Genomic DNA, 21,481 nt, shown 5'->3' with positions numbered 1-21,481 from the left:
TAACAATTTTCAGGTTCAAAAAGGTCAACAGAACTTGGGATTCCCAGCCAGTCTCCCATGCTGGTACTTGCCAAGCCTTAAGCTGCATTGCTGCTGCGATCTGACGAGAGCAGGCACATTCAGCTTAGAATGGCCGTTGATAGCAGCTGCCTAATTTCTACTTTCTTTTACTATCTCATAGAGAAACTAACACAATTTTCAGGTTCAAAAAGGTCAATGAAACTTGGGATTCCCAGCCAGTCTCCCATGCTGGTACTTGCCAAGCCTTAAGCTGCATTGCTGCTGCGATCTGACGAGAGCAGGCACATTCAGCTTAGAATGGCCGTTGACAGCAGCTGTTCAGTTTGAACCTTCTTTTACTATCTCATAGAGAAACTAACACAATTTTCAGGTTCAAAAAGGTCATCGGAACTTGGGATTCCCAGCCAGTCTCCCATGCTGGTACTTGCCAAGCCTTAAGCTGCTGCGATCTGACGAGAGCAGGCACATTCAGCTTAGAATGGCCGTTGACAGCAGCTGTTCAATTTGAACCTTCTTTTACTATCTCATAGAGAAACTAACACAATTTTCAGGTTCAAAAAGGTCAACAGAACTTGGGATTCCCAGCCAGTCTCCCATGCTGGTACTTGCCAAGCCTTAAGCTGCATTGCTGCTGCGATCTGACGAGAGCAGGCACATTCAGCTTAGATTGGCTGTTGACAGCAGCTGTTCAATTTGAACCTTCTTTTACTATCTCATAGAGAAACTAACACAATTTTCAGGTTCAAAAAGGTCAACGGAACTTGGGATTCCCAGCCAGTCTCCCATGCTGGTACTTGCCAAGCCTTAAGCTGCATTGCTGCTGCAATCTGACGAGAGCAGGCACATTCAGCTTAGAATGGCCGTTGACAGCAGCTGTTCAATTTGAACCTTCTTTTACAATCTCATAGAGAAACTAACACAATTTTCAGGTTCAAAAAGGTCAACGGAACTTGGGATTCCCAGCCAGTCTCCCATGCTGGTACTTGCCAAGCCTTAAGCTGCATTGCTGCTGCGATCTGACGAGAGCAGGCACATTCAGCTTAGAATGGCCGTTGACAGCAGCTGTTCAATTTGAACCTTCTTTTACTATCTCATAGAGAAACTAACACAATTTTCAGGTTCAAAAAGGTCAACGGAACTTGGGATTCCCAGCCAGTCTCCCATGCTGGTACTTGCCAAGCCTTAAGCTGCATTGATGCTGCGATCTGACGAGAGCAGGCACATTCAGCTTAGAATGGCCGTTGACAGCAGCTGTTCAGTTTGAACCTTCTTTTACTATCTCATAGAGAAACTAACACAATTTTCAGGTTCAAAAAGGTCAACGGAACTTGGGATTCACAGCCAGTCTCCCATGCTGGTACTTGCCAAGCCTTAAGCCGCATCGCTGCTGTGATCCGACAAGAGCACGCACATTCAGCTTAGAATGGCCGTTGACAGCAGCTGTTCAATTTGAACCTTCTTTTACTATCTCATAGAGAAACTAACACAATTTTCAGGTTCAAAAAGGTCAACGGAACTTGGGATTCCCAGCCAGTCTCCCATGCTGGTACTTGCCAAGCCTTAAGCTGCATTGCTGCTGCGATCTGACGAGAGCAGGCACATTCAGCTTAGAATGGCCGTTGACAGCAGCTGTTCAATTTGAACCTTCTTTTACTATCTCATAGAGAAACTAACACAATTTTCAGGTTCAAAAAGGTCAACGGAACTTGGGATTCCCAGCCAGTCTCCCATGCTGGTACTTGCCAAGCCTTAAGCTGCATTGCTGCTGCGATCTGACGAGAGCAGGCACATTCAGCTTAGAATGGCCGTTGACAGCAGCTGTTCAATTTGAACCTTCTTTTATCATCTTTGACAGAGAAACTAACAATTTTCAGGTTCAAAAAGGTCAACAGAACTTGGGATTCCCAGCCAGTCTCCCATGCTGGTACTTGCCAAGCCTTAAGCTGCATTGCTGCTGCGATCTGACGAGAGCAGGCACATTCAGCTTAGAATGGACGTTGACAGCAGCTGTTCAGTTTGAACCTTCTTTTACTATCTCATAGAGAAACTAACACAATTTTCAGGTTCAAAAAGGTCAACGGAACTTGGGATTCCCAGCCAGTCTCCCATGCTGGTACTTGCCAAGCCTTACGCCGCATCGCTGCTGTGATCCGACAAGAGCACGCACATTCAGCTTAGAATGGCCGTTGACAGCAGCTGTTCAATTTGAACCTTCTTTTACTATCTCATAGAGAAACTAACACAATTTTCAGGTTCAAAAAGGTCAACGGAACTTGGGATTCCCAGCCAGTCTCCCATGCTGGTACTTGCCAAGCCTTAAGCTGCATTGCTGCTGCGATTTGACGAGAGCAGGCACATTCAGCTTAAAATGGCCGTTGACAGCAGCTGTTCAATTTGAACCTTCTTTTACCATCTTTGACAGAGAAACTAACAATTTTCAGATTCAAAAAGGTCAACAGAACTTGGGATTCCCAGCCAGTCTCCCATGCTGGTACTTGCCAACCCTTCGCAGCCAGTCTCCCATGCTGGTACTTGCCAAGCCTTAAGCCGCATCGCTGCTGTGATCCGACAAGAGCACGCACATTCAGCTTAGAATGGCCGTTGACAGCAGCTGTTCAATTTGAACCTTCTTTTACTATCTCATAGAGAAACTAACACAATTTTCAGGTTCAAAAAGGTCAACGGAACTTGGGATTCCCAGCCAGTCTCCCATGCTGGTACTTGCCAAGCCTTAAGCTGCATTGCTGCTGCGATCTGACGAGAGCAGGCACATTCAGCTTAGAATGGCCGTTGACAGCAGCTGTTCAATTTGAACCTTCTTTTACCATCTTTGACAGAGAAACTAACAATTTTCAGGTTCAAAAAGGTCAACAGAACTTGGGATTCGCAGCCAGTCTCCCATGCTGGTACTTGCCAAGCCTTACGCCGCATCGCTGCTGTGATCCGACAAGAGCACGCACATTCAGCTTAGAATGGCCGTTGACAGCAGCTGTTCAATTTGAACCTTCTTTTACTATCTCATTGAGAAACTAACACAATTTTCAGGTTCAAAAAGGTCAACGGAACTTGGGATTCCCAGCCAGTCTCCCATGCTGGTACTTGCCAAGCCTTAAGCTGCATTGCTGCTGCGATTTGACGAGAGCAGGCACATTCAGCTTAGAATGGCCGTTGACAGCAGCTGTTCAATTTGAACCTTCTTTTACCATCTTTGACAGAGAAACTAACAATTTTCAGGTCCAAAAAGTTCAACAGAACTTGGGATTCCCAGCCAGTCTCCCATGCTGGTACTTGCCAAGCCTTAAGCTGCATTGATGCTGCGATCTGACGAGAGCAGGCACATTCAGCTTAGAATGGCCGTTGACAGCAGCTGTTCAGTTTGAACCTTCTTTTACTATCTCATAGAGAAACTAACACAATTTTCAGGTTCAAAAAGGTCAACAGAACTTGGAATTCGCAGCCAGTCTCCCATGCTGGTACTTGCCAAGCCTTAAGCCGCATCGCTGCTGTGATCCGACAAGAGCACGCACATTAAGCTTAGAATGGCCGTTGACAGCAGCTGTTCAATTTGAACCTTCTTTTACTATCTCATAGAGAAACTAACACAATTTTCAGGTTCAAAAAGGTCAAAGGAACTTGGGATTCCCAGCCAGTCTCCCATGCTGGTACTTGCCAAGCCTTAAGCTGCATTGCTGCTGCGATCTGACGAGAGCAGGCACATTCAGCTTAGAATGGCCGTTGACAGCAGCTGTTCAATTTGAACCTTCTTTTACCATCTTTGACAGAGAAACTAACAATTTTCAGGTTCAAAAAGGTCAACAGAACTTGGGATTCGCAGCCAGTCTCCCATGCTGGTACTTGCCAAGCCTTACGCCGCATCGCTGCTGTGATCCGACAAGAGCACGCACATTCAGCTTAGAATGGCCGTTGACAGCAGCTGTTCAATTTGAACCTTCTTTTACTATCTCATAGAGAAACTAACACAATTTTCAGGTTCACAAAGGTCAACGGAACTTGGGATTCGCAGCCAGTCTCCCATGCTGGTACTTGCCAAGCCTTAAGCTGCATTGCTGCTGCGATTTGACGAGAGCAGGCACATTCAGCTTAGAATGGCCGTTGACAGCAGCTGTTCAATTTGAACCTTCTTTTACCATCTTTGACAGAGAAACTAACAATTTTCAGGTTCAAAAAGGTCAACAGAACTTGGGATTCCCAGCCAGTCTCCCATGCTGGTACTTGCCAAGCCTTAAGCTGCATTGATGCTGCGATCTGACGAGAGCAGGCACATTCAGCTTAGAATGGCCGTTGACAGCAGCTGTTCAGTTTGAACCTTCTTTTACTATCTCATAGAGAAACTAACACAATTTTCAGGTTCAAAAATGTCAACGGAACTTGGAATTCGCAGCCAGTCTCCCATGCTGGTACTTGCCAAGCCTTAAGCCGCATCGCTGCTGTGATCCGACAAGAGCACGCACATTCAGCTTAGAATGGCCGTTGACAGCAGCTTTTCAATTTGAACCTTCTTTTACTATCTCATAGAGAAACTAACACAATTTTCAGGTTCAAAAAGGTCAACGGAACTTGGGATTCCCAGGCAGTCTCCCATGCTGGTACTTGCCAAGCCTTAAGCTGCATTGCTGCTGCGATCTGACGAGAGCAGGCACATTCAGCTTAGAATGGCCGTTGACAGCAGCTGTTCAATTTGAACCTTCTTTTACCATCTTTGACAGAGAAACTAACAATTTTCAGGTTCAAAAAGGTCAACAGAACTTGGGATTCGCAGCCAGTCTCCCATGCTGGTACTTGCCAAGCCTTACGCCGCATCGCTGCTGTGATCCGACAAGAGCACGCACATTCAGCTTAGAATGGCCGTTGACAGCAGCTGTTCAATTTGAACCTTCTTTTACTATCTCATAGAGAAACTAACACAATTTTCAGGTTCAAAAAGGTCAACGGAACTTGGGATTCCCAGCCAGTCTCCCATGCTGGTACTTGCCAAGCCTTAAGCTGCATTGCTGCTGCGATTTGACGAGAGCAGGCACATTCAGCTTAAAATGGCCGTTGACAGCAGCTGTTCAATTTGAACCTTCTTTTACCATCTTTGACAGAGAAACTAACAATTTTCAGGTTCAAAAAGGTCAACAGAACTTGGGATTCCCAGCCAGTCTCCCATGCTGGTACTTGCCAAGCCTTAAGCTGCATTGATGCTGCGATCTGACGAGAGCAGGCACATTCAGCTTAGAATGGCCGTTGACAGCAGCTGTTCAGTTTGAACCTTCTTTTACTATCTCATAGAGAAACTAACACAATTTTCAGGTTCTAAAAGGTCAACGGAACTTGGAATTTGCAGCCAGTCTCCCATTCTGGTACTTGCCAAGCCTTAAGCCGCATCGCTGCTGTGATCCGACAAGAGCACGCACATTCAGCTTAGAATGGCCGTTGACAGCAGCTGTTCAATTTGAACCTTCTTTTACTATCTCATAGAGAAACTAACACAATTTTCAGGTTCAAAAAGGTCAACAGAACTTGGGATTCCCAGCCAGTCTCCCATGCTGGTACTTGCCAAGCCTTAAGCTGCATTGCTGCTGCGATCTGACGAGAGCAGGCACATTCAGCTTAGAATGGCCGTTGACAGCAGCTGTTCAATTTGAACCTTCTTTTACTATCTCATAGAGAAACTAACACAATTTTCAGGTTCAAAAAGGTCAACAGAACTTGGGATTCCCAGCCAGTCTCCCATGCTGGTACTTGCCAAGCCTTACGCCGCATCGCTGCTGTGATCCGACAAGAGCACGCACATTCAGCTTAGAATGGCCGTTGACAACAGCTGTTCAATTTGAACCTTCTTTTACTATCTCATAGAGAAACTAACACAATTATCAGGTTCAAAAAGGTCAACGGAACTTGGGATTCCCAGCCAGTCTCCCATGCTGGTACTTGCCAAGCCTTAAGCTGCATTGCTGCTGCGATTTGACGAGAGCAGGCACATTCAGCTTAAAATGGCCGTTGACAGCAGCTGTTCAATTTGAACCTTCTTTTACCATCTTTGACAGAGAAACTAACAATTTTCAGGTTCAAAAAGGTCAACAGAACTTGGGATTCCCAGCCAGTCTCCCATGCTGGTACTTGCCAACCCTTCGCAGCCAGTCTCCCATGCTGGTACTTGCCAAGCCTTAAGCCGCATCGCTGCTGTGATCCGACAAGAGCACGCACATTCAGCTTAGAATGGCCGTTGACAGCAGCTGTTCAATTTGAACCTTCTTTTACTATCTCATAGAGAAACTAACACAATTTTCAGGTTCAAAAAGGTCAACGGAACTTGGGATTCCCAGCCAGTCTCCCATGCTGGTACTTGCCAAGCCTTAAGCTGCATTGCTGCTGCGATCTGACGAGAGCAGGCACATTCAGCTTAGAATGGCCGTTGACAGCAGCTGTTCAATTTGAACCTTCTTTTACTATCTCATAGAGAAACTAACACAATTTTCAGGTTCAAAAAGGTCAACGGAACTTGGGATTCCCAGCCAGTCTCCCATGCTGGTACTTGCCAAGCCTTAAGCTGCATTGCTGCTGCGATTTGACGAGAGCAGGCACATTCAGCTTAGAATGGCCGTTGACAGCAGCTGTTCAATTTGAACCTTCTTTTACCATCTTTGACAGAGAAACTAACAATTTTCAGGTCCAAAAAGTTCAACAGAACTTGGGATTCCCAGCCAGTCTCCCATGCTGGTATTTGCCAAGCCTTAAGCTGCATTGATGCTGCGATCTGACGAGAGCAGGCACATTCAGCTTAGAATGGCCGTTGACAGCAGCTGTTCAGTTTGAACCTTCTTTTACTATCTCATAGAGAAACTAACACAATTTTCAGGTTCAAAAAGGTCAACAGAACTTGGAATTCGCAGCCAGTCTCCCATGCTGGTACTTGCCAAGCCTTAAGCCGCATCGCTGCTGTGATCCAACAAGAGCACGCACATTCAGCTTAGAATGGCCGTTGACAGCAGCTGTTCAATTTGAACCTTCTTTTACTATCTCATAGAGAAACTAACACAATTTTCAGGTTCAAAAAGGTCAAAGGAACTTGGGATTCCCAGCCAGTCTCCCATGCTGGTACTTGCCAAGCCTTAAGCTGCATTGCTGCTGCGATCTGACGAGAGCAGGAACATTCAGCTTAGAATGGCCGTTGACAGCAGCTGTTCAATTTGAACCTTCTTTTACCATCTTTGACAGAGAAACTAACAATTTTCAGGTTCAAAAAGGTCAACAGAACTTGGGATTCGCAGCCAGTCTCCCATGCTGGTACTTGCCAAGCCTTACGCCGCATCGCTGCTGTGATCCGACAAGAGCACGCACATTCAGCTTAGAATGGCCGTTGACAGCAGCTGTTCAATTTGAACCTTCTTTTACTATCTCATAGAGAAACTAACACAATTTTCAGGTTCAAAAAGGTCAACGGAACTTGGGATTCGCAGCCATTCTCCCATGCTGGTACTTGCCAAGCCTTAAGCTGCATTGCTGCTGCGATTTGACGAGAGCAGGCACATTCAGCTTAGAATGGCCGTTGACAGCAGCTGTTCAATTTGAACCTTCTTTTACCATCTTTGACAGAGAAACTAACAATTTTCAGGTTCAAAAAGGTCAACAGAACTTGGGATTCCCAGCCAGTCTCCCATGCTGGTACTTGCCAAGCCTTAAGCTGCATTGATGCTGCGATCTGACGAGAGCAGGCACATTCAGCTTAGAATGGCCGTTGACAGCAGCTGTTCAGTTTGAACCTTCTTTTACTATCTCATAGAGAAACTAACACAATTTTCAGGTTCAAAAATGTCAACGGAACTTGGAATTCGCAGCCAGTCTCCCATGCTGGTACTTGCCAAGCCTTAAGCCGCATCGCTGCTGTGATCCGACAAGAGCACGCACATTCAGCTTAGAATGGCCGTTGACAGCAGCTTTTCAATTTGAACCTTCTTTTACTATCTCATAGAGAAACTAACACAATTTTCAGGTTCAAAAAGGTCAACGGAACTTGGTATTCCCAGGCAGTCTCCCATGCTGGTACTTGCCAAGCCTTAAGCTGCATTGCTGCTGCGATCTGACGAGAGCAGGCACATTCAGCTTAGAATGGCCGTTGACAGCAGCTGTTCAATTTGAACCTTCTTTTACCATCTTTGACAGAGAAACTAACAATTTTCAGGTTCAAAAAGGTCAACAGAACTTGGGATTCGCAGCCAGTCTCCCATGCTGGTACTTGCCAAGCCTTACGCCGCATCGCTGCTGTGATCCGACAAGAGCACGCACATTCAGCTTAGAATGGCCGTTGACAGCAGCTGTTCAATTTGAACCTTCTTTTACTATCTCATAGAGAAACTAACACAATTTTCAGGTTCAAAAAGGTCAACGGAACTTGGGATTCCCAGCCAGTCTCCCATGCTGGTACTTGCCAAGCCTTAAGCTGCATTGCTGCTGCGATTTGACGAGAGCAGGCACATTCAGCTTAAAATGGCCGTTGACAGCAGCTGTTCAATTTGAACCTTCTTTTACCATCTTTGACAGAGAAACTAACAATTTTCAGGTTCAAAAAGGTCAACAGAACTTGGGATTCCCAGCCAGTCTCCCATGCTGGTACTTGCCAAGCCTTAAGCTGCATTGATGCTGCGATCTGACGAGAGCAGGCACATTCAGCTTAGAATGGCCGTTGACAGCAGCTGTTCAGTTTGAACCTTCTTTTACTATCTCATAGAGAAACTAACACAATTTTCAGGTTCTAAAAGGTCAACGGAACTTGGAATTTGCAGCCAGTCTCCCATTCTGGTACTTGCCAAGCCTTAAGCCGCATCGCTGCTGTGATCCGACAAGAGCACGCACATTCAGCTTAGAATGGCCGTTGACAGCAGCTGTTCAATTTGAACCTTCTTTTACTATCTCATAGAGAAACTAACACAATTTTCAGGTTCAAAAAGGTCAACAGAACTTGGGATTCCCAGCCAGTCTCCCATGCTGGTACTTGCCAAGCCTTAAGCTGCATTGCTGCTGCGATCTGACGAGAGCAGGCACATTCAGCTTAGAATGGCCGTTGACAGCAGCTGTTCAATTTGAACCTTCTTTTACTATCTCATAGAGAAACTAACACAATTTTCAGGTTCAAAAAGGTCAACAGAACTTGGGATTCCCAGCCAGTCTCCCATGCTGGTAAATGCCAAGCCTTACGCCGCATCGCTGCTGTGATCCGACAAGAGCACGCACATTCAGCTTAGAATGGCCGTTGACAGCAGCTGTTCAATTTGAACCTTCTTTTACTATCTCATAGAGAAACTAACACAATTATCAGGTTCAAAAAGGTCAACGGAACTTGGGATTCCCAGCCAGTCTCCCATGCTGGTACTTGCCAAGCCTTTAGCTGCATTGCTGCTGCGATTTGACGAGAGCAGGCACATTCAGCTTAAAATGGCCGTTGACAGCAGCTGTTCAATTTGAACCTTCTTTTACCATCTTTGACAGAGAAACTAACAATTTTCAGGTTCAAAAAGGTCAACAGAACTTGGGATTCCCAGCCAGTCTCCCATGCTGGTACTTGCCAACCCTTCGCAGCCAGTCTCCCATGCTGGTACTTGCCAAGCCTTAAGCCGCATCGCTGCTGTGATCCGACAAGAGCACGCACATTCAGCTTAGAATGGCCGTTGACAGCAGCTGTTCAATTTGAACCTTCTTTTACTATCTCATAGAGAAACTAACACAATTTTCAGGTTCAAAAAGGTCAACGGAACTTGGGATTCCCAGCCAGTCTCCCATGCTGGTACTTGCCAAGCCTTAAGCTGCATTGCTGCTGCGATCTGACGAGAGCAGGCACATTCAGCTTAGAATGGCCGTTGACAGCAGCTGTTCAATTTGAACCTTCTTTTACCATCTTTGACAGAGAAACTAACAATTTTAAGGTTCAAAAAGGTCAACAGAACTTGGGATTCGCAGCCAGTCTCCCATGCTGGTACTTGCCAAGCCTTACGCCGCATCGCTGCTGTGATCCGACAAGAGCACGCACATTCAGCTTAGAATGGCCGTTGACAGCAGCTGTTCAATTTGAACCTTCTTTTACTATCTCATAGAGAAACTAACACAATTTTCAGGTTCAAAAAGGTCAACGGAACTTGGGATTCCCAGCCAGTCTCCCATGCTGGTACTTGCCAAGCCTTAAGCTGCATTGCTGCTGCGATTTGACGAGAGCAGGCACATTCAGCTTAGAATGGCCGTTGACAGCAGCTGTTCAATTTGAACCTTCTTTTACCATCTTTGACAGAGAAACTAACAATTTTCAGGTCCAAAAAGTTCAACAGAACTTGGGATTCCCAGCCAGTCTCCCATGCTGGTATTTGCCAAGCCTTAAGCTGCATTGATGCTGCGATCTGACGAGAGCAGGCACATTCAGCTTAGAATGGCCGTTGACAGCAGCTGTTCAGTTTGAACCTTCTTTTACTATCTCATAGAGAAACTAACACAATTTTCAGGTTCAAAAAGGTCAACAGAACTTGGAATTCGCAGCCAGTCTCCCATGCTGGTACTTGCCAAGCCTTAAGCCGCATCGCTGCTGTGATCCGACAAGAGCACGCACATTCAGCTTAGAATGGCCGTTGACAGCAGCTGTTCAATTTGAACCTTCTTTTACTATCTCATAGAGAAACTAACACAATTTTCAGGTTCAAAAAGGTCAAAGGAACTTGGGATTCCCAGCCAGTCTCCCATGCTGGTACTTGCCAAGCCTTAAGCTGCATTGCTGCTGCGATCTGACGAGAGCAGGAACATTCAGCTTAGAATGGCCGTTGACAGCAGCTGTTCAATTTGAACCTTCTTTTACCATCTTTGACAGAGAAACTAACAATTTTCAGGTTCAAAAAGGTCAACAGAACTTGGGATTCGCAGCCAGTCTCCCATGCTGGTACTTGCCAAGCCTTACGCCGCATCGCTGCTGTGATCCGACAAGAGCACGCACATTCAGCTTAGAATGGCCGTTGACAGCAGCTGTTCAATTTGAACCTTCTTTTACTATCTCATAGAGAAACTAACACAATTTTCAGGTTCAAAAAGGTCAACGGAACTTGGGATTCGCAGCCAGTCTCCCATGCTGGTACTTGCCAAGCCTTAAGCTGCATTGCTGCTGCGATTTGACGAGAGCAGGCACATTCAGCTTAGAATGGCCGTTGACAGCAGCTGTTCAATTTGAACCTTCTTTTACCATCTTTGACAGAGAAACTAACAATTTTCAGGTTCAAAAAGGTCAACAGAACTTGGGATTCCCAGCCAGTCTCCCATGCTGGTACTTGCCAAGCCTTAAGCTGCATTGATGCTGCGATCTGACGAGAGCAGGCACATTCAGCTTAGAATGGCCGTTGACAGCAGCTGTTCAGTTTGAACCTTCTTTTACTATCTCATAGAGAAACTAACACAATTTTCAGGTTCAAAAATGTCAACGGAACTTGGAATTCGCAGCCAGTCTCCCATGCTGGTACTTGCCAAGCCTTAAGCCGCATCGCTGCTGTGATCCGACAAGAGCACGCATATTCAGCTTAGAATGGCCGTTGACAGCAGCTTTTCAATTTGAACCTTCTTTTACTATCTCATAGAGAAACTAACACAATTTTCAGGTTCAAAAAGGTCAACGGAACTTGGGATTCCCAGGCAGTCTCCCATGCTGGTACTTGCCAAGCCTTAAGCTGCATTGCTGCTGCGATCTGACGAGAGCAGGCACATTCAGCTTAGAATGGCCGTTGACAGCAGCTGTTCAATTTGAACCTTCTTTTACCATCTTTGACAGAGAAACTAACAATTTTCAGGTTCAAAAAGGTCAACAGAACTTGGGATTCGCAGCCAGTCTCCCATGCTGGTACTTGCCAAGCCTTACGCCGCATCGCTGCTGTGATCCGACAAGAGCACGCACATTCAGCTTAGAATGGCCGTTGACAGCAGCTGTTCAATTTGAACCTTCTTTTACTATCTCATAGAGAAACTAACACAATTTTCAGGTTCAAAAAGGTCAACGGAACTTGGGATTCCCAGCCAGTCTCCCATGCTGGTACTTGCCAAGCCTTAAGCTGCATTGCTGCTGCGATTTGACGAGAGCAGGCACATTCAGCTTAAAATGGCCGTTGACAGCAGCTGTTCAATTTGAACCTTCTTTTACCATCTTTGACAGAGAAACTAACAATTTTCAGGTTCAAAAAGGTCAACAGAACTTGGGATTCCCAGCCAGTCTCCCATGCTGGTACTTGCCAAGCCTTAAGCTGCATTGATGCTGCGATCTGACGAGAGCAGGCACATTCAGCTTAGAATGGCCGTTGACAGCAGCTGTTCAGTTTGAACCTTCTTTTACTATCTCATAGAGAAACTAACACAATTTTCAGGTTCTAAAAGGTCAACGGAACTTGGAATTCGCAGCCAGTCTCCCATTCTGGTACTTGCCAAGCCTTAAGCCGCATCGCTGCTGTGATCCGACAAGAGCACGCACATTCAGCTTAGAATGGCCGTTGACAGCAGCTGTTCAATTTGAACCTTCTTTTACTATCTCATAGAGAAACTAACACAATTTTCAGGTTCAAAAAGGTCAACAGAACTTGGGATTCCCAGCCAGTCTCCCATGCTGGTACTTGCCAAGCCTTAAGCTGCATTGCTGCTGCGATCTGACGAGAGCAGGCACATTCAGCTTAGAATGGCCGTTGACAGCAGCTGTTCAATTTGAACCTTCTTTTACTATCTCATAGAGAAACTAACACAATTTTCAGGTTCAAAAAGGTCAACAGAACTTGGGATTCCCAGCCAGTCTCCCATGCTGGTACTTGCCAAGCCTTAAGCTGCATTGCTGCTGCGATCTGACGAGAGCAGGCACATTCAGCTTAGAATGGCTGTTGACAGCAGCTGTTCAATTTGAACCTTCTTTTACTATCTCATAGAGAAACTAACACAATTTTCAGGTTCAAAAAGGTCAACGGAACTTGGGATTCCCAGCCAGTCTCCCATGCTGGTACTTGCCAAGCCTTAAGCTGCATTGCTGCTGCGATCTGACGAGAGCAGGCACATTCAGCTTAGAATGGCCGTTGACAGCAGCTGTTCAGTTTGAACCTTCTTTTACTATCTCATAGAGAAACTAACACAATTTTCAGGTTCAAAAAGGTCAACGGAACTTGGGATTCCCAGCCAGTCTCCCATGCTGGTACTTGCCAAGCCTTAAGCTGCATTGCTGCTGCGATCTGACGAGAGCAGGCACATTCAGCTTAGAATGGCCGTTGACAGCAGCTGTTCAATTTGAACCTTCTTTTACCATCTTTAACAGAGAAACTAACAATTTTCAGGTTCAAAAAGGTCAACGGAACTTGGGATTCCCAGCCAGTCTCCCATGCTGGTACTTGCCAAGCCTTAAGCTGCATTGCTGCTGCGATCTGACGAGAGCAGGCACATTCAGCTTAGAATGGCCGTTGACAGCAGCTGTTCAATTTGAACCTTCTTTTACTATCTCATAGAGAAACTAACACAATTTTCAGGTTCAAAAAGGTCAACGGAACTTGGGATTCCCAGCTAGTCTCCCATGCTGGTACTTGCCAAGCCTTAAGCTGCATTGCTGCTGCCATCTGACGAGAGCAGGCACATTCAGCTTAGAATGGCCGTTGACAGCAGCTGTTCAATTTGAACCTTCTTTTACCATCTTTGACAGAGAAACTAACAATTTTCAGGTTCAAAAAGGTCAGCAGACCTTGGGATTCCCAGCCAGTCTCCCATGCTGGTACTTGCCAAGCCTTAAGCTGCATTACTGCTGCGATCTAACGAGAGCAGGCACATTCAGCTTAGAATGGCCGTTGACAGCAGCTGCCTAATTTCTACTTTCTTTTACTATCTCATAGAGAAACTAACACAATTTTCAGGTTCAAAAAGGTCAACGAAACTTGGGATTCCCAGCCAGTCTCCCATGCTGGTACTTGCCAAGCCTTAAGCTGCATTGCTGCTGCGATCTGACGAGAGCAGGCACATTCAGCTTAGAATGGCCGTTGACAGCAGCTGTTCAGTTTGAACCTTCTTTTACTATCTCATAGAGAAACTAACACAATTTTCAGGTTCAAAAAGGTCAACGGAACTTGGGATTCCCAGCCAGTCTCCCATGCTGGTACTTGCCAAGCCTTAAGCTGCATTGCTGCTGCGATCTGACGAGAGCAGGCACATTCAGCTTAGAATGGCCGTTGACAGCAGCTGTTCAGTTTGAACCTTCTTTTACTATCTCATAGAGAAACTAACACAATTTTCAGGTTCAAAAAGGTCAACGGAACTTGGGATTCCCAGCCAGTCTCCCATGCTGGTACTTGCCAAGCCTTAAGCTGCTGCGATCTGACGAGAGCAGGCACATTCAGCTTAGAATGGCCGTTGACAGCAGCTGTTCAATTTGAACCTTCTTTTACTATCTCATAGAGAAACTAACACAATTTTCAGGTTCAAAAAGGTCAACAGAACTTGGGATTCCCAGCCAGTCTCCCATGCTGGTACTTGCCAAGCCTTAAGCTGCATTGCTGCTGCGATCTGACGAGAGCAGGCACATTCAGCTTAGATTGGCTGTTGACAGCAGCTGTTCAATTTGAACCTTCTTTTACTATCTCATAGATAAACTAACACAATTTTCAGGTTCAAAAAGGTCAACGGAACTTGGGATTCCCAGCCAGTCTCCCATGCTGGTACTTGCCAAGCCTTAAGCTGCATTGCTGCTGCGATCTGACGAGAGCAGGCACATTCAGCTTAGAATGGCCGTTGACAGCAGCTGTTCAGTTTGAACCTTCTTTTACTATCTCATAGAGAAACTAACACAATTTTCAGGTTCAAAAAGGTCAACGGAACTTGGGATTCCCAGCCAGTCTCCCATGCTGGTACTTGCCAAGCCTTAAGCTGCATTGCTGCTGCGATCTGACGAGAGCAGGCACATTCAGCTTAGAATGGCCGTTGACAGCAGCTGTTCAATTTGAACCTTCTTTTACCATCTTTAACAGAGAAACTAACAATTTTCAGGTTCAAAAAAGTCAACGGAACTTGGGATTCCCAGCCAGTCTCCCATGCTGGTACTTGCCAAGCCTTAAGCTGCATTGCTGCTGCGATCTGACGAGAGCAGGCACATTCAGCTTAGAATGGCCGTTGACAGCAGCTGTTCAATTTGAACCTTCTTTTACTATCTCATAGAGAAACTAACACAATTTTCAGGTTCAAAAAGGTCAACGGAACTTGGGATTCCCAGCTAGTCTCCCATGCTGGTACTTGCCAAGCCTTAAGCTGCATTGCTGCTGCCATCTGACGAGAGCAGGCACATTCAGCTTAGAATGGCCGTTGACAGCAGCTGTTCAATTTGAACCTTCTTTTACCATCTTTGACAGAGAAACTAACAATTTTCAGGTTCAAAAAGGTCAGCAGACCTTGGGATTCCCAGCCAGTCTCCCATGCTGGTACTTGCCAAGCCTTAAGCTGCATTACTGCTGCGATCTAACGAGAGCAGGCACATTCAGCTTAGAATGGCCGTTGACAGCAGCTGCCTAATTTCTACTTTCTTTTACTATCTCATAGAGAAACTAACACAATTTTCAGGTTCAAAAAGGTCAACGAAACTTGGGATTCCCAGCCAGTCTCCCATGCTGGTACTTGCCAAGCCTTAAGCTGCATTGCTGCTGCGATCTGACGAGAGCAGGCACATTCAGCTTAGAATGGCCGTTGACAGCAGCTGTTCAGTTTGAACCTTCTTTTACTATCTCATAGAGAAACTAACACAATTTTCAGGTTCAAAAAGGTCAACGGAACTTGGGATTCCCAGCCAGTCTCCCATGCTGGTACTTGCCAAGCCTTAAGCTGCATTGCTGCTGCGATCTGACGAGAGCAGGCACATTCAGCTTAGAATGGCCGTTGACAGCAGCTGTTCAGTTTGAACCTTCTTTTACTATCTCATAGAGAAACTAACACAATTTTCAGGTTCAAAAAGGTCAACGGAACTTGGGATTCCCAGCCAGTCTCCCATGCTGGTACTTGCCAAGCCTTAAGCTGCTGCGATCTGACGAGAGCAGGCACATTCAGCTTAGAATGGCCGTTGACAGCAGCTGTTCAATTTGAACCTTCTTTTACTATCTCATAGAGAAACTAACACAATTTTCAGGTTCAAAAAGGTCAACAGAACTTGGGATTCCCAGCCAGTCTCCCATGCTGGTACTTGCCAAGCCTTAAGCTGCATTGCTGCTGCGATCTGACGAGAGCAGGCACATTCAGCTTAGATTGGCTGTTGACAGCAGCTGTTCAATTTGAACCTTCTTTTACTATCTCATAGATAAACTAACACAATTTTCAGGTTCAAAAAGGTCAACGGAACTTGGGATTCCCAGCCAGTCTCCCATGCTGGTACTTGCCAAGCCTTAAGCTGCATTGCTGCTGCAATCTGACGAGAGCAGGCACATTCAGCTTAGAATGGCCGTTGACAGCAGCTGTTCAATTTGAACCTTCTTTTACTATCTCATAGAGAAACTAACACAATTTTCAGGTTCAAAAAGGTCAACGGAACTTGGGATTCCCAGCCAGTCTCCCATGCTGGTACTTGCCAAGCCTTAAGCTGCATTGCTGCTGCGATCTGACGAGAGCAGGCACATTCAGCTTAGAATGGCCGTTGACAGCAGCTGTTCAGTTTGAACCTTCTTTTACTATCTCATAGAGAAACTAACACAATTTTCAGGTTCAAAAAGGTCAACGGAACTTGGAATTCGCAGCCAGTCTCCCATGCTGGTACTTGCCAAGCCTTAAGCCGCATCGCTGCTGTGATCCGACAAGAGCACGCACATTCAGCTTAGAATGGCCGTTGACAGCAGCTGTTCAATTTGAACCTTCTTTTACTATCTCATAGAGAAACTAACACAATTTTCAGGTTCACAAAGGTCAACAGAACTTGGGATTCCCAGCCAGTCTCCCATGCTGGTACTTGCCAAGCCTTAAGCTGCATTGCTGCTGCGATCTGACGAGAGCAGGCACATTCAGCTTAGAATGGCCGTTGACAGCAGCTGTTCAATTTGAACCTTCTTTTACTATCTCATAGAGAAACTAACACAATTTTCAGGTTCAAAAAGGTCAACAGAACTTGGGATTCCCAGCCAGTCTCCCATGCTGGTACTTGCCAAGCCTTAAGCTGCATTGCTGCTGCGATCTGACGAGAGCAGGCACATTCAGCTTAGAATGGCCGTTGACAGCAGCTGTTCAATTTGAACCTTCTTTTACTATCTCAAAGAGAAACTAACACAATTTTCAGGTTCAAAAAGGTCAACGGAACTTGGGATTCCCAGCCAGTCTCCCATGCTGGTACTTGCCAAGCCTTAAGCTGCATTGCTGCTGCCATCTGACGAGAGCAGGCACATTCAGCTTAGAATGGCCGTTGACAGCAGCTGTTCAATTTGAACCTTCTTTTACCATCTTTGACAGAGAAACTAACAATTTTCAGGTTCAAAAAGGTCAGCAGAACTTGGGATTCCCAGCCAGTCTCCCATGCTGGTACTTGCCAAGCCTTAAGCTGCATTGCTGCTGCGATCTGACGAGAGCAGGCACATTCAGCTTAGAATAGCCGTTGACAGCAGCTGCCTAATTTCTACTTTCTTTTACTATCTCATAGAGAAACTAACACAATTTACAGGTTCAAAAAGGTCAACGAAACTTGGGATTCCCAGCCAGTCTCCCATGCTGGTACTTGCCAAGCCTTAAGCTGCATTGCTGCTGCGATCTGACGAGAGCAGGCACATTCAGCTTAGAATGGCCGTTGACAGCAGCTGTTCAGTTTGAACCTTCTTTTACTATCTCATAGAGAAACTAACACAATTTTCAGGTTCAAAAAGGTCAACGGAACTTGGGATTCCCAGCCAGTCTCCCAAGCTGGTACTTGCCAAGCCTTAAGCTGCATTGCTGCTGCGATCTGACGAGAGCAGGCACATTCAGCTTAGAATGGCCGTTGACAGCAGCTGTGCAGTTTGAACCTTCTTTTACTATCTCATAGAGAAACTAACACAATTTTCAGGTTCAAAAAGGTCAACGGAACTTGGGATTCCCAGCCAGTCTCCCATGCTGGTACTTGCCAAGCCTTAAGCTGCTGCGATCTGACGAGAGCAGGCACATTCAGCTTAGAATGGCCGTTGACAGCAGCTGTTCAATTTGAACCTTCTTTTACTATCTCATAGAGAAACTAACACAATTTTCAGGTTCAAAAAGGTCAACAGAACTTGGGATTCCCAGCCAGTCTCCCATGCTGGTACTTGCCAAGCCTTAAGCTGCATTGCTGCTGCGATCTGACGAGAGCAGGCACATTCAGCTTAGATTGGCTGTTGACAGCAGCTGTTCAATTTGAACCTTCTTTTACTATCTCATAGAGAAACTAACACAATTTTCAGGTTTAAAAAGGTCAACGGAACTTGGGATTCCCAGCCAGTCTCCCATGCTGGTACTTGCCAAGCCTTAAGCTGCATTGCTGCTGCAATCTGACGAGAGCAGGCACATTCAGCTTAGAATGGCCGTTGACAGCAGCTGTTCAATTTGAACCTTCTTTTACTATCTCATAGAGAAACTAACACAATTTTCAGGTTCAAAAAGGTCAACGGAACTTGGGATTCCCAGCCAGTCTCCCATGCTGGTACTTGCCAAGCCTTAAGCTGCATTGCTGCTGCCATCTGACGAGAGCAGGCACATTCAGCTTAGAATGGCCGTTGACAGCAGCTGTTCAATTTGAACCTTCTTTTACTATCTTTGACAGAGAAACTAACAATTTTCAGGTTCAAAAAGGTCAGCAGAACTTGGGATTCCCAGCCAGTCTCCCATGCTGGTACTTGCCAAGCCTTAAGCTGCATTGCTGCTGCGATCTAACGAGAGCAGGCACATTCAGCTTAGAATGGCCGTTGACAGCAGCTGCCTAATTTCTACTTTCTTTTACTATCTCATAGAGAAACTAACACAATTTTCAGGTTCAAAAAGGTCAACGAAACTTGGGATTCCCAGCCAGTCTCCCATGCTGGTACTTGCCAAGCCTTAAGCTGCATTGCTGCTGCAATCTGACGAGAGCAGGCACATTCAGCTTAGAATGGCCGTTGACAGCAGCTGTTCAGTTTGAACCTTCTTTTACTATCTCATAGAGAAACTAACACAATTTTCAGGTTCAAAAAGGTGAACGGAACTTGGGATTCCCAGCCAGTCTCCCATGCTGGTACTTGCCAAGCCTTAAGCTGCATTGATGCTGCGATCTGACGAGAGCAGGCACAATTAGCTTAGAATGGCCGTTGACAGCAGCTGTTCAGTTTGAACCTTCTTTTTCTATCTCATAGAGAAACTAACACAATTTTCAGGTTCAAAAATGTCAACGGAACTTGGGATTCCCAGCCAGTCTCCCATGCTGGTACTTGCCAAGCCTTAAGCTGCATTGCTGCTGCGATCTGACGAGAGCAGGCACATTCAGCTTAGAATGGCCGTTGACAGCAGCTGTTCAGTTTGAACCTTCTTTTACTATCTCATAGAGAAACTAACACAATTTTCAGGTTCAAAAAGGTCAACGGAACTTGGGATTCCCAGCCAGTCTCCCATGCTGGTACTTGCCAAGCCTTAAGCTGCATTGCTGCTGCGATCTGACGAGAGCAGGCACATTCAGCTTAGAATGGCCGTTGACAGCAGCTGTTCAATTTGAACCTTCTTTTACTATCTCATAGAGAAACTAACACAATTTTCAGGTTCAAAAAGGTGAACGGAACTTGGGATTCCCAGCCAGTCTCCCATGCTGGTACTTGCCAAGCCTTAAGCTGCTGCGATCTGACGAGAGCAGGCACATTCAGCTTAGAATGGCTGTTGACCGCAGCTGTTCAATTTGAACCTTCTTTTACTATCTCATAGAGAAACTAACACAATTTTCAGGTTCAAAAAGGTCAACGGTACTTGGGATTCCCAGCCAGTCTCCCATGCTGGTACTTGCCAAGCCTTAAGCTGCATTGATGCTGCGATCTGACGAGAGCAGGCACATTCAGCTTAGAATGGCCGTTGACAGCAGCTGTTCAGTTTGAACCTTCTTTTACTATCTCATAGAGAAACTAACACAATTTTCAGGTTCAAAAAGGTCAACGGAACTTGGGATTCCCAGCCAGTCTCCCATGCTGGTACTTGCCAAGCCTTAAGCTGCATTGCTGCTGCGATCTGACGAGAGCAGGCACATTCAGCTTAGAATGGCCGTTGACAGCAGCTGTTCAGTTTGAACCTTCTTTTACTATCTCATAGAGAAACTAACACAATTTTCAGGTTCAAAAAGGTCAACGGAACTTGGGATTCCCAGCCAGTCTCCCATGCTGGTACTTGCCAAGCCTTAAGCTGCATTGCTGCTGCGATCTGACGAGAGCAGGCACATTCAGCTTAGAATGGCCGTTGACAGCAGCTGTTCAATTTGAACCTTCTTTTACCATCTTTGACAGAGAAACTAACAATTTTCAGGTTCAAAAAGGTCAACGGAACTTGGGATTCCCAGCTAGTCTCCCATGCTTGTACTTGCCAAGCCTTAAGCTGCATTGCTGCTGCGATCTGACGAGAGCAGGCACATTCAGCTTAGAATGGCCGTTGACAGCAGCTGTTCAATTTGAACCTTCTTTTACTATCTCATAGAGAAACTAACACAATTTTCAGGTTCAAAAAGGTCAACGGAACTTGGGATTCCCAGCCAGTCTCCCATGCTGGTACTTGCCAAGCCTTAAGCTGCATTGCTGCTGCGATCTGACGAGAGCAGGCACATTCAGCTTAGAATGGCCGTTGACAGCAGCTGTTCAATTTGAACCTTCTTTTACTATCTCATAGGGAAACTAACACAATTTTCAGGTTCAAAAAGGTCAACAGAAGTTGGGATTCCCAGCCAGTCTCCCATGCTGGTACTTGCCAAGCCTTAAGCTGCATTGCTGCTGCGATCTGACGAGAGCAGGCACATTCAGCTTAGAATGGCCGTTGACAGCAGCTGTTCAATTTGAACCTTCTTTCACTATCTCATAGAAAAACTAACACAATTTTCAGGTTCAAAAAGGTCAACAGAACTTGGGATTTCCAGCCAGTCTCCCATGCTGGTACTTGCCAAGCCTTAAGCTGCATTGCTGCTGCGATCTGACGAGAGCAGGCACATTCAGCTTAGAATGGCCGTTGACAGCAGCTGTTCAATTTGAACCTTCTTTTACTATCTCATAGAGAAACTAACACAATTTTCAGGTTCAAAAAGGTCAACGGAACTTGGGATTCCCAGCCAGTCTCCCATGCTGGTATTTGCCAAGCCTTAAGCTGCATTGCTGCTGCGATCTGACGAGAGCAGGCACATTCAGCTTAGAATGGCCGTTGACAGCAGCTGTTCAGTTTGAACCTTCTTTTACTATCTCATAGAGAAACTAACACAATTTTCAGGTTCAAAAAGGTGAACGGAACTTGGGATTCCCAGCCAGTC

The 21,481-nt window shown here is 45.9% G+C and overlaps 33 pseudogenes; all 33 read right to left on the bottom strand.

Annotated features, from left to right (window-relative positions):
• Window positions 1-22: 22 nt before the first annotated feature.
• On the bottom strand, window positions 23-141 carry LOC140086738 (5S ribosomal RNA; annotated as a pseudogene).
• A 70-nt stretch (window positions 142-211) lies between these two features.
• Window positions 212-330, bottom strand: LOC140093922 (5S ribosomal RNA; annotated as a pseudogene).
• Window positions 331-581: 251 nt separating this feature from the next.
• LOC140087858 (5S ribosomal RNA) lies at window positions 582-700 on the bottom strand (annotated as a pseudogene).
• Window positions 701-770: 70 nt separating this feature from the next.
• LOC140086931 (5S ribosomal RNA) lies at window positions 771-889 on the bottom strand (annotated as a pseudogene).
• Window positions 890-959: 70 nt separating this feature from the next.
• On the bottom strand, window positions 960-1,078 carry LOC140100787 (5S ribosomal RNA; annotated as a pseudogene).
• Window positions 1,079-1,148: 70 nt separating this feature from the next.
• Window positions 1,149-1,267, bottom strand: LOC140084388 (5S ribosomal RNA; annotated as a pseudogene).
• Window positions 1,268-1,526: 259 nt separating this feature from the next.
• On the bottom strand, window positions 1,527-1,645 carry LOC140100786 (5S ribosomal RNA; annotated as a pseudogene).
• A 70-nt stretch (window positions 1,646-1,715) lies between these two features.
• On the bottom strand, window positions 1,716-1,834 carry LOC140100785 (5S ribosomal RNA; annotated as a pseudogene).
• Window positions 1,835-1,904: 70 nt separating this feature from the next.
• LOC140091766 (5S ribosomal RNA) lies at window positions 1,905-2,023 on the bottom strand (annotated as a pseudogene).
• A 259-nt stretch (window positions 2,024-2,282) lies between these two features.
• LOC140097053 (5S ribosomal RNA) lies at window positions 2,283-2,401 on the bottom strand (annotated as a pseudogene).
• Window positions 2,402-2,697: 296 nt separating this feature from the next.
• LOC140100782 (5S ribosomal RNA) lies at window positions 2,698-2,816 on the bottom strand (annotated as a pseudogene).
• A 259-nt stretch (window positions 2,817-3,075) lies between these two features.
• LOC140091745 (5S ribosomal RNA) lies at window positions 3,076-3,194 on the bottom strand (annotated as a pseudogene).
• A 70-nt stretch (window positions 3,195-3,264) lies between these two features.
• Window positions 3,265-3,383, bottom strand: LOC140095039 (5S ribosomal RNA; annotated as a pseudogene).
• Window positions 3,384-4,020: 637 nt separating this feature from the next.
• On the bottom strand, window positions 4,021-4,139 carry LOC140098452 (5S ribosomal RNA; annotated as a pseudogene).
• Window positions 4,140-4,209: 70 nt separating this feature from the next.
• LOC140085737 (5S ribosomal RNA) lies at window positions 4,210-4,328 on the bottom strand (annotated as a pseudogene).
• Window positions 4,329-4,587: 259 nt separating this feature from the next.
• On the bottom strand, window positions 4,588-4,706 carry LOC140099497 (5S ribosomal RNA; annotated as a pseudogene).
• Window positions 4,707-4,965: 259 nt separating this feature from the next.
• On the bottom strand, window positions 4,966-5,084 carry LOC140097052 (5S ribosomal RNA; annotated as a pseudogene).
• Window positions 5,085-5,154: 70 nt separating this feature from the next.
• On the bottom strand, window positions 5,155-5,273 carry LOC140085735 (5S ribosomal RNA; annotated as a pseudogene).
• A 259-nt stretch (window positions 5,274-5,532) lies between these two features.
• On the bottom strand, window positions 5,533-5,651 carry LOC140080903 (5S ribosomal RNA; annotated as a pseudogene).
• Window positions 5,652-5,910: 259 nt separating this feature from the next.
• Window positions 5,911-6,029, bottom strand: LOC140097051 (5S ribosomal RNA; annotated as a pseudogene).
• Window positions 6,030-6,325: 296 nt separating this feature from the next.
• LOC140100781 (5S ribosomal RNA) lies at window positions 6,326-6,444 on the bottom strand (annotated as a pseudogene).
• A 70-nt stretch (window positions 6,445-6,514) lies between these two features.
• LOC140091744 (5S ribosomal RNA) lies at window positions 6,515-6,633 on the bottom strand (annotated as a pseudogene).
• A 1,015-nt stretch (window positions 6,634-7,648) lies between these two features.
• On the bottom strand, window positions 7,649-7,767 carry LOC140085734 (5S ribosomal RNA; annotated as a pseudogene).
• Window positions 7,768-8,026: 259 nt separating this feature from the next.
• LOC140081008 (5S ribosomal RNA) lies at window positions 8,027-8,145 on the bottom strand (annotated as a pseudogene).
• Window positions 8,146-8,404: 259 nt separating this feature from the next.
• On the bottom strand, window positions 8,405-8,523 carry LOC140097049 (5S ribosomal RNA; annotated as a pseudogene).
• A 70-nt stretch (window positions 8,524-8,593) lies between these two features.
• LOC140085733 (5S ribosomal RNA) lies at window positions 8,594-8,712 on the bottom strand (annotated as a pseudogene).
• A 259-nt stretch (window positions 8,713-8,971) lies between these two features.
• Window positions 8,972-9,090, bottom strand: LOC140080902 (5S ribosomal RNA; annotated as a pseudogene).
• Window positions 9,091-9,764: 674 nt separating this feature from the next.
• LOC140100780 (5S ribosomal RNA) lies at window positions 9,765-9,883 on the bottom strand (annotated as a pseudogene).
• A 259-nt stretch (window positions 9,884-10,142) lies between these two features.
• Window positions 10,143-10,261, bottom strand: LOC140091743 (5S ribosomal RNA; annotated as a pseudogene).
• Window positions 10,262-11,087: 826 nt separating this feature from the next.
• LOC140098451 (5S ribosomal RNA) lies at window positions 11,088-11,206 on the bottom strand (annotated as a pseudogene).
• A 70-nt stretch (window positions 11,207-11,276) lies between these two features.
• On the bottom strand, window positions 11,277-11,395 carry LOC140085731 (5S ribosomal RNA; annotated as a pseudogene).
• Window positions 11,396-11,654: 259 nt separating this feature from the next.
• Window positions 11,655-11,773, bottom strand: LOC140099374 (5S ribosomal RNA; annotated as a pseudogene).
• Window positions 11,774-12,221: 448 nt separating this feature from the next.
• On the bottom strand, window positions 12,222-12,340 carry LOC140085730 (5S ribosomal RNA; annotated as a pseudogene).
• Window positions 12,341-21,481: the final 9,141 nt, after the last annotated feature.

Source organism: Engystomops pustulosus, chromosome 9, assembly GCF_040894005.1.
Source record: "Engystomops pustulosus chromosome 9, aEngPut4.maternal, whole genome shotgun sequence".
Classification (NCBI taxonomy): Eukaryota; Metazoa; Chordata; class Amphibia; order Anura; family Leptodactylidae; genus Engystomops; species Engystomops pustulosus.
This window is presented reverse-complemented; position numbering and strand designations above follow the sequence as displayed.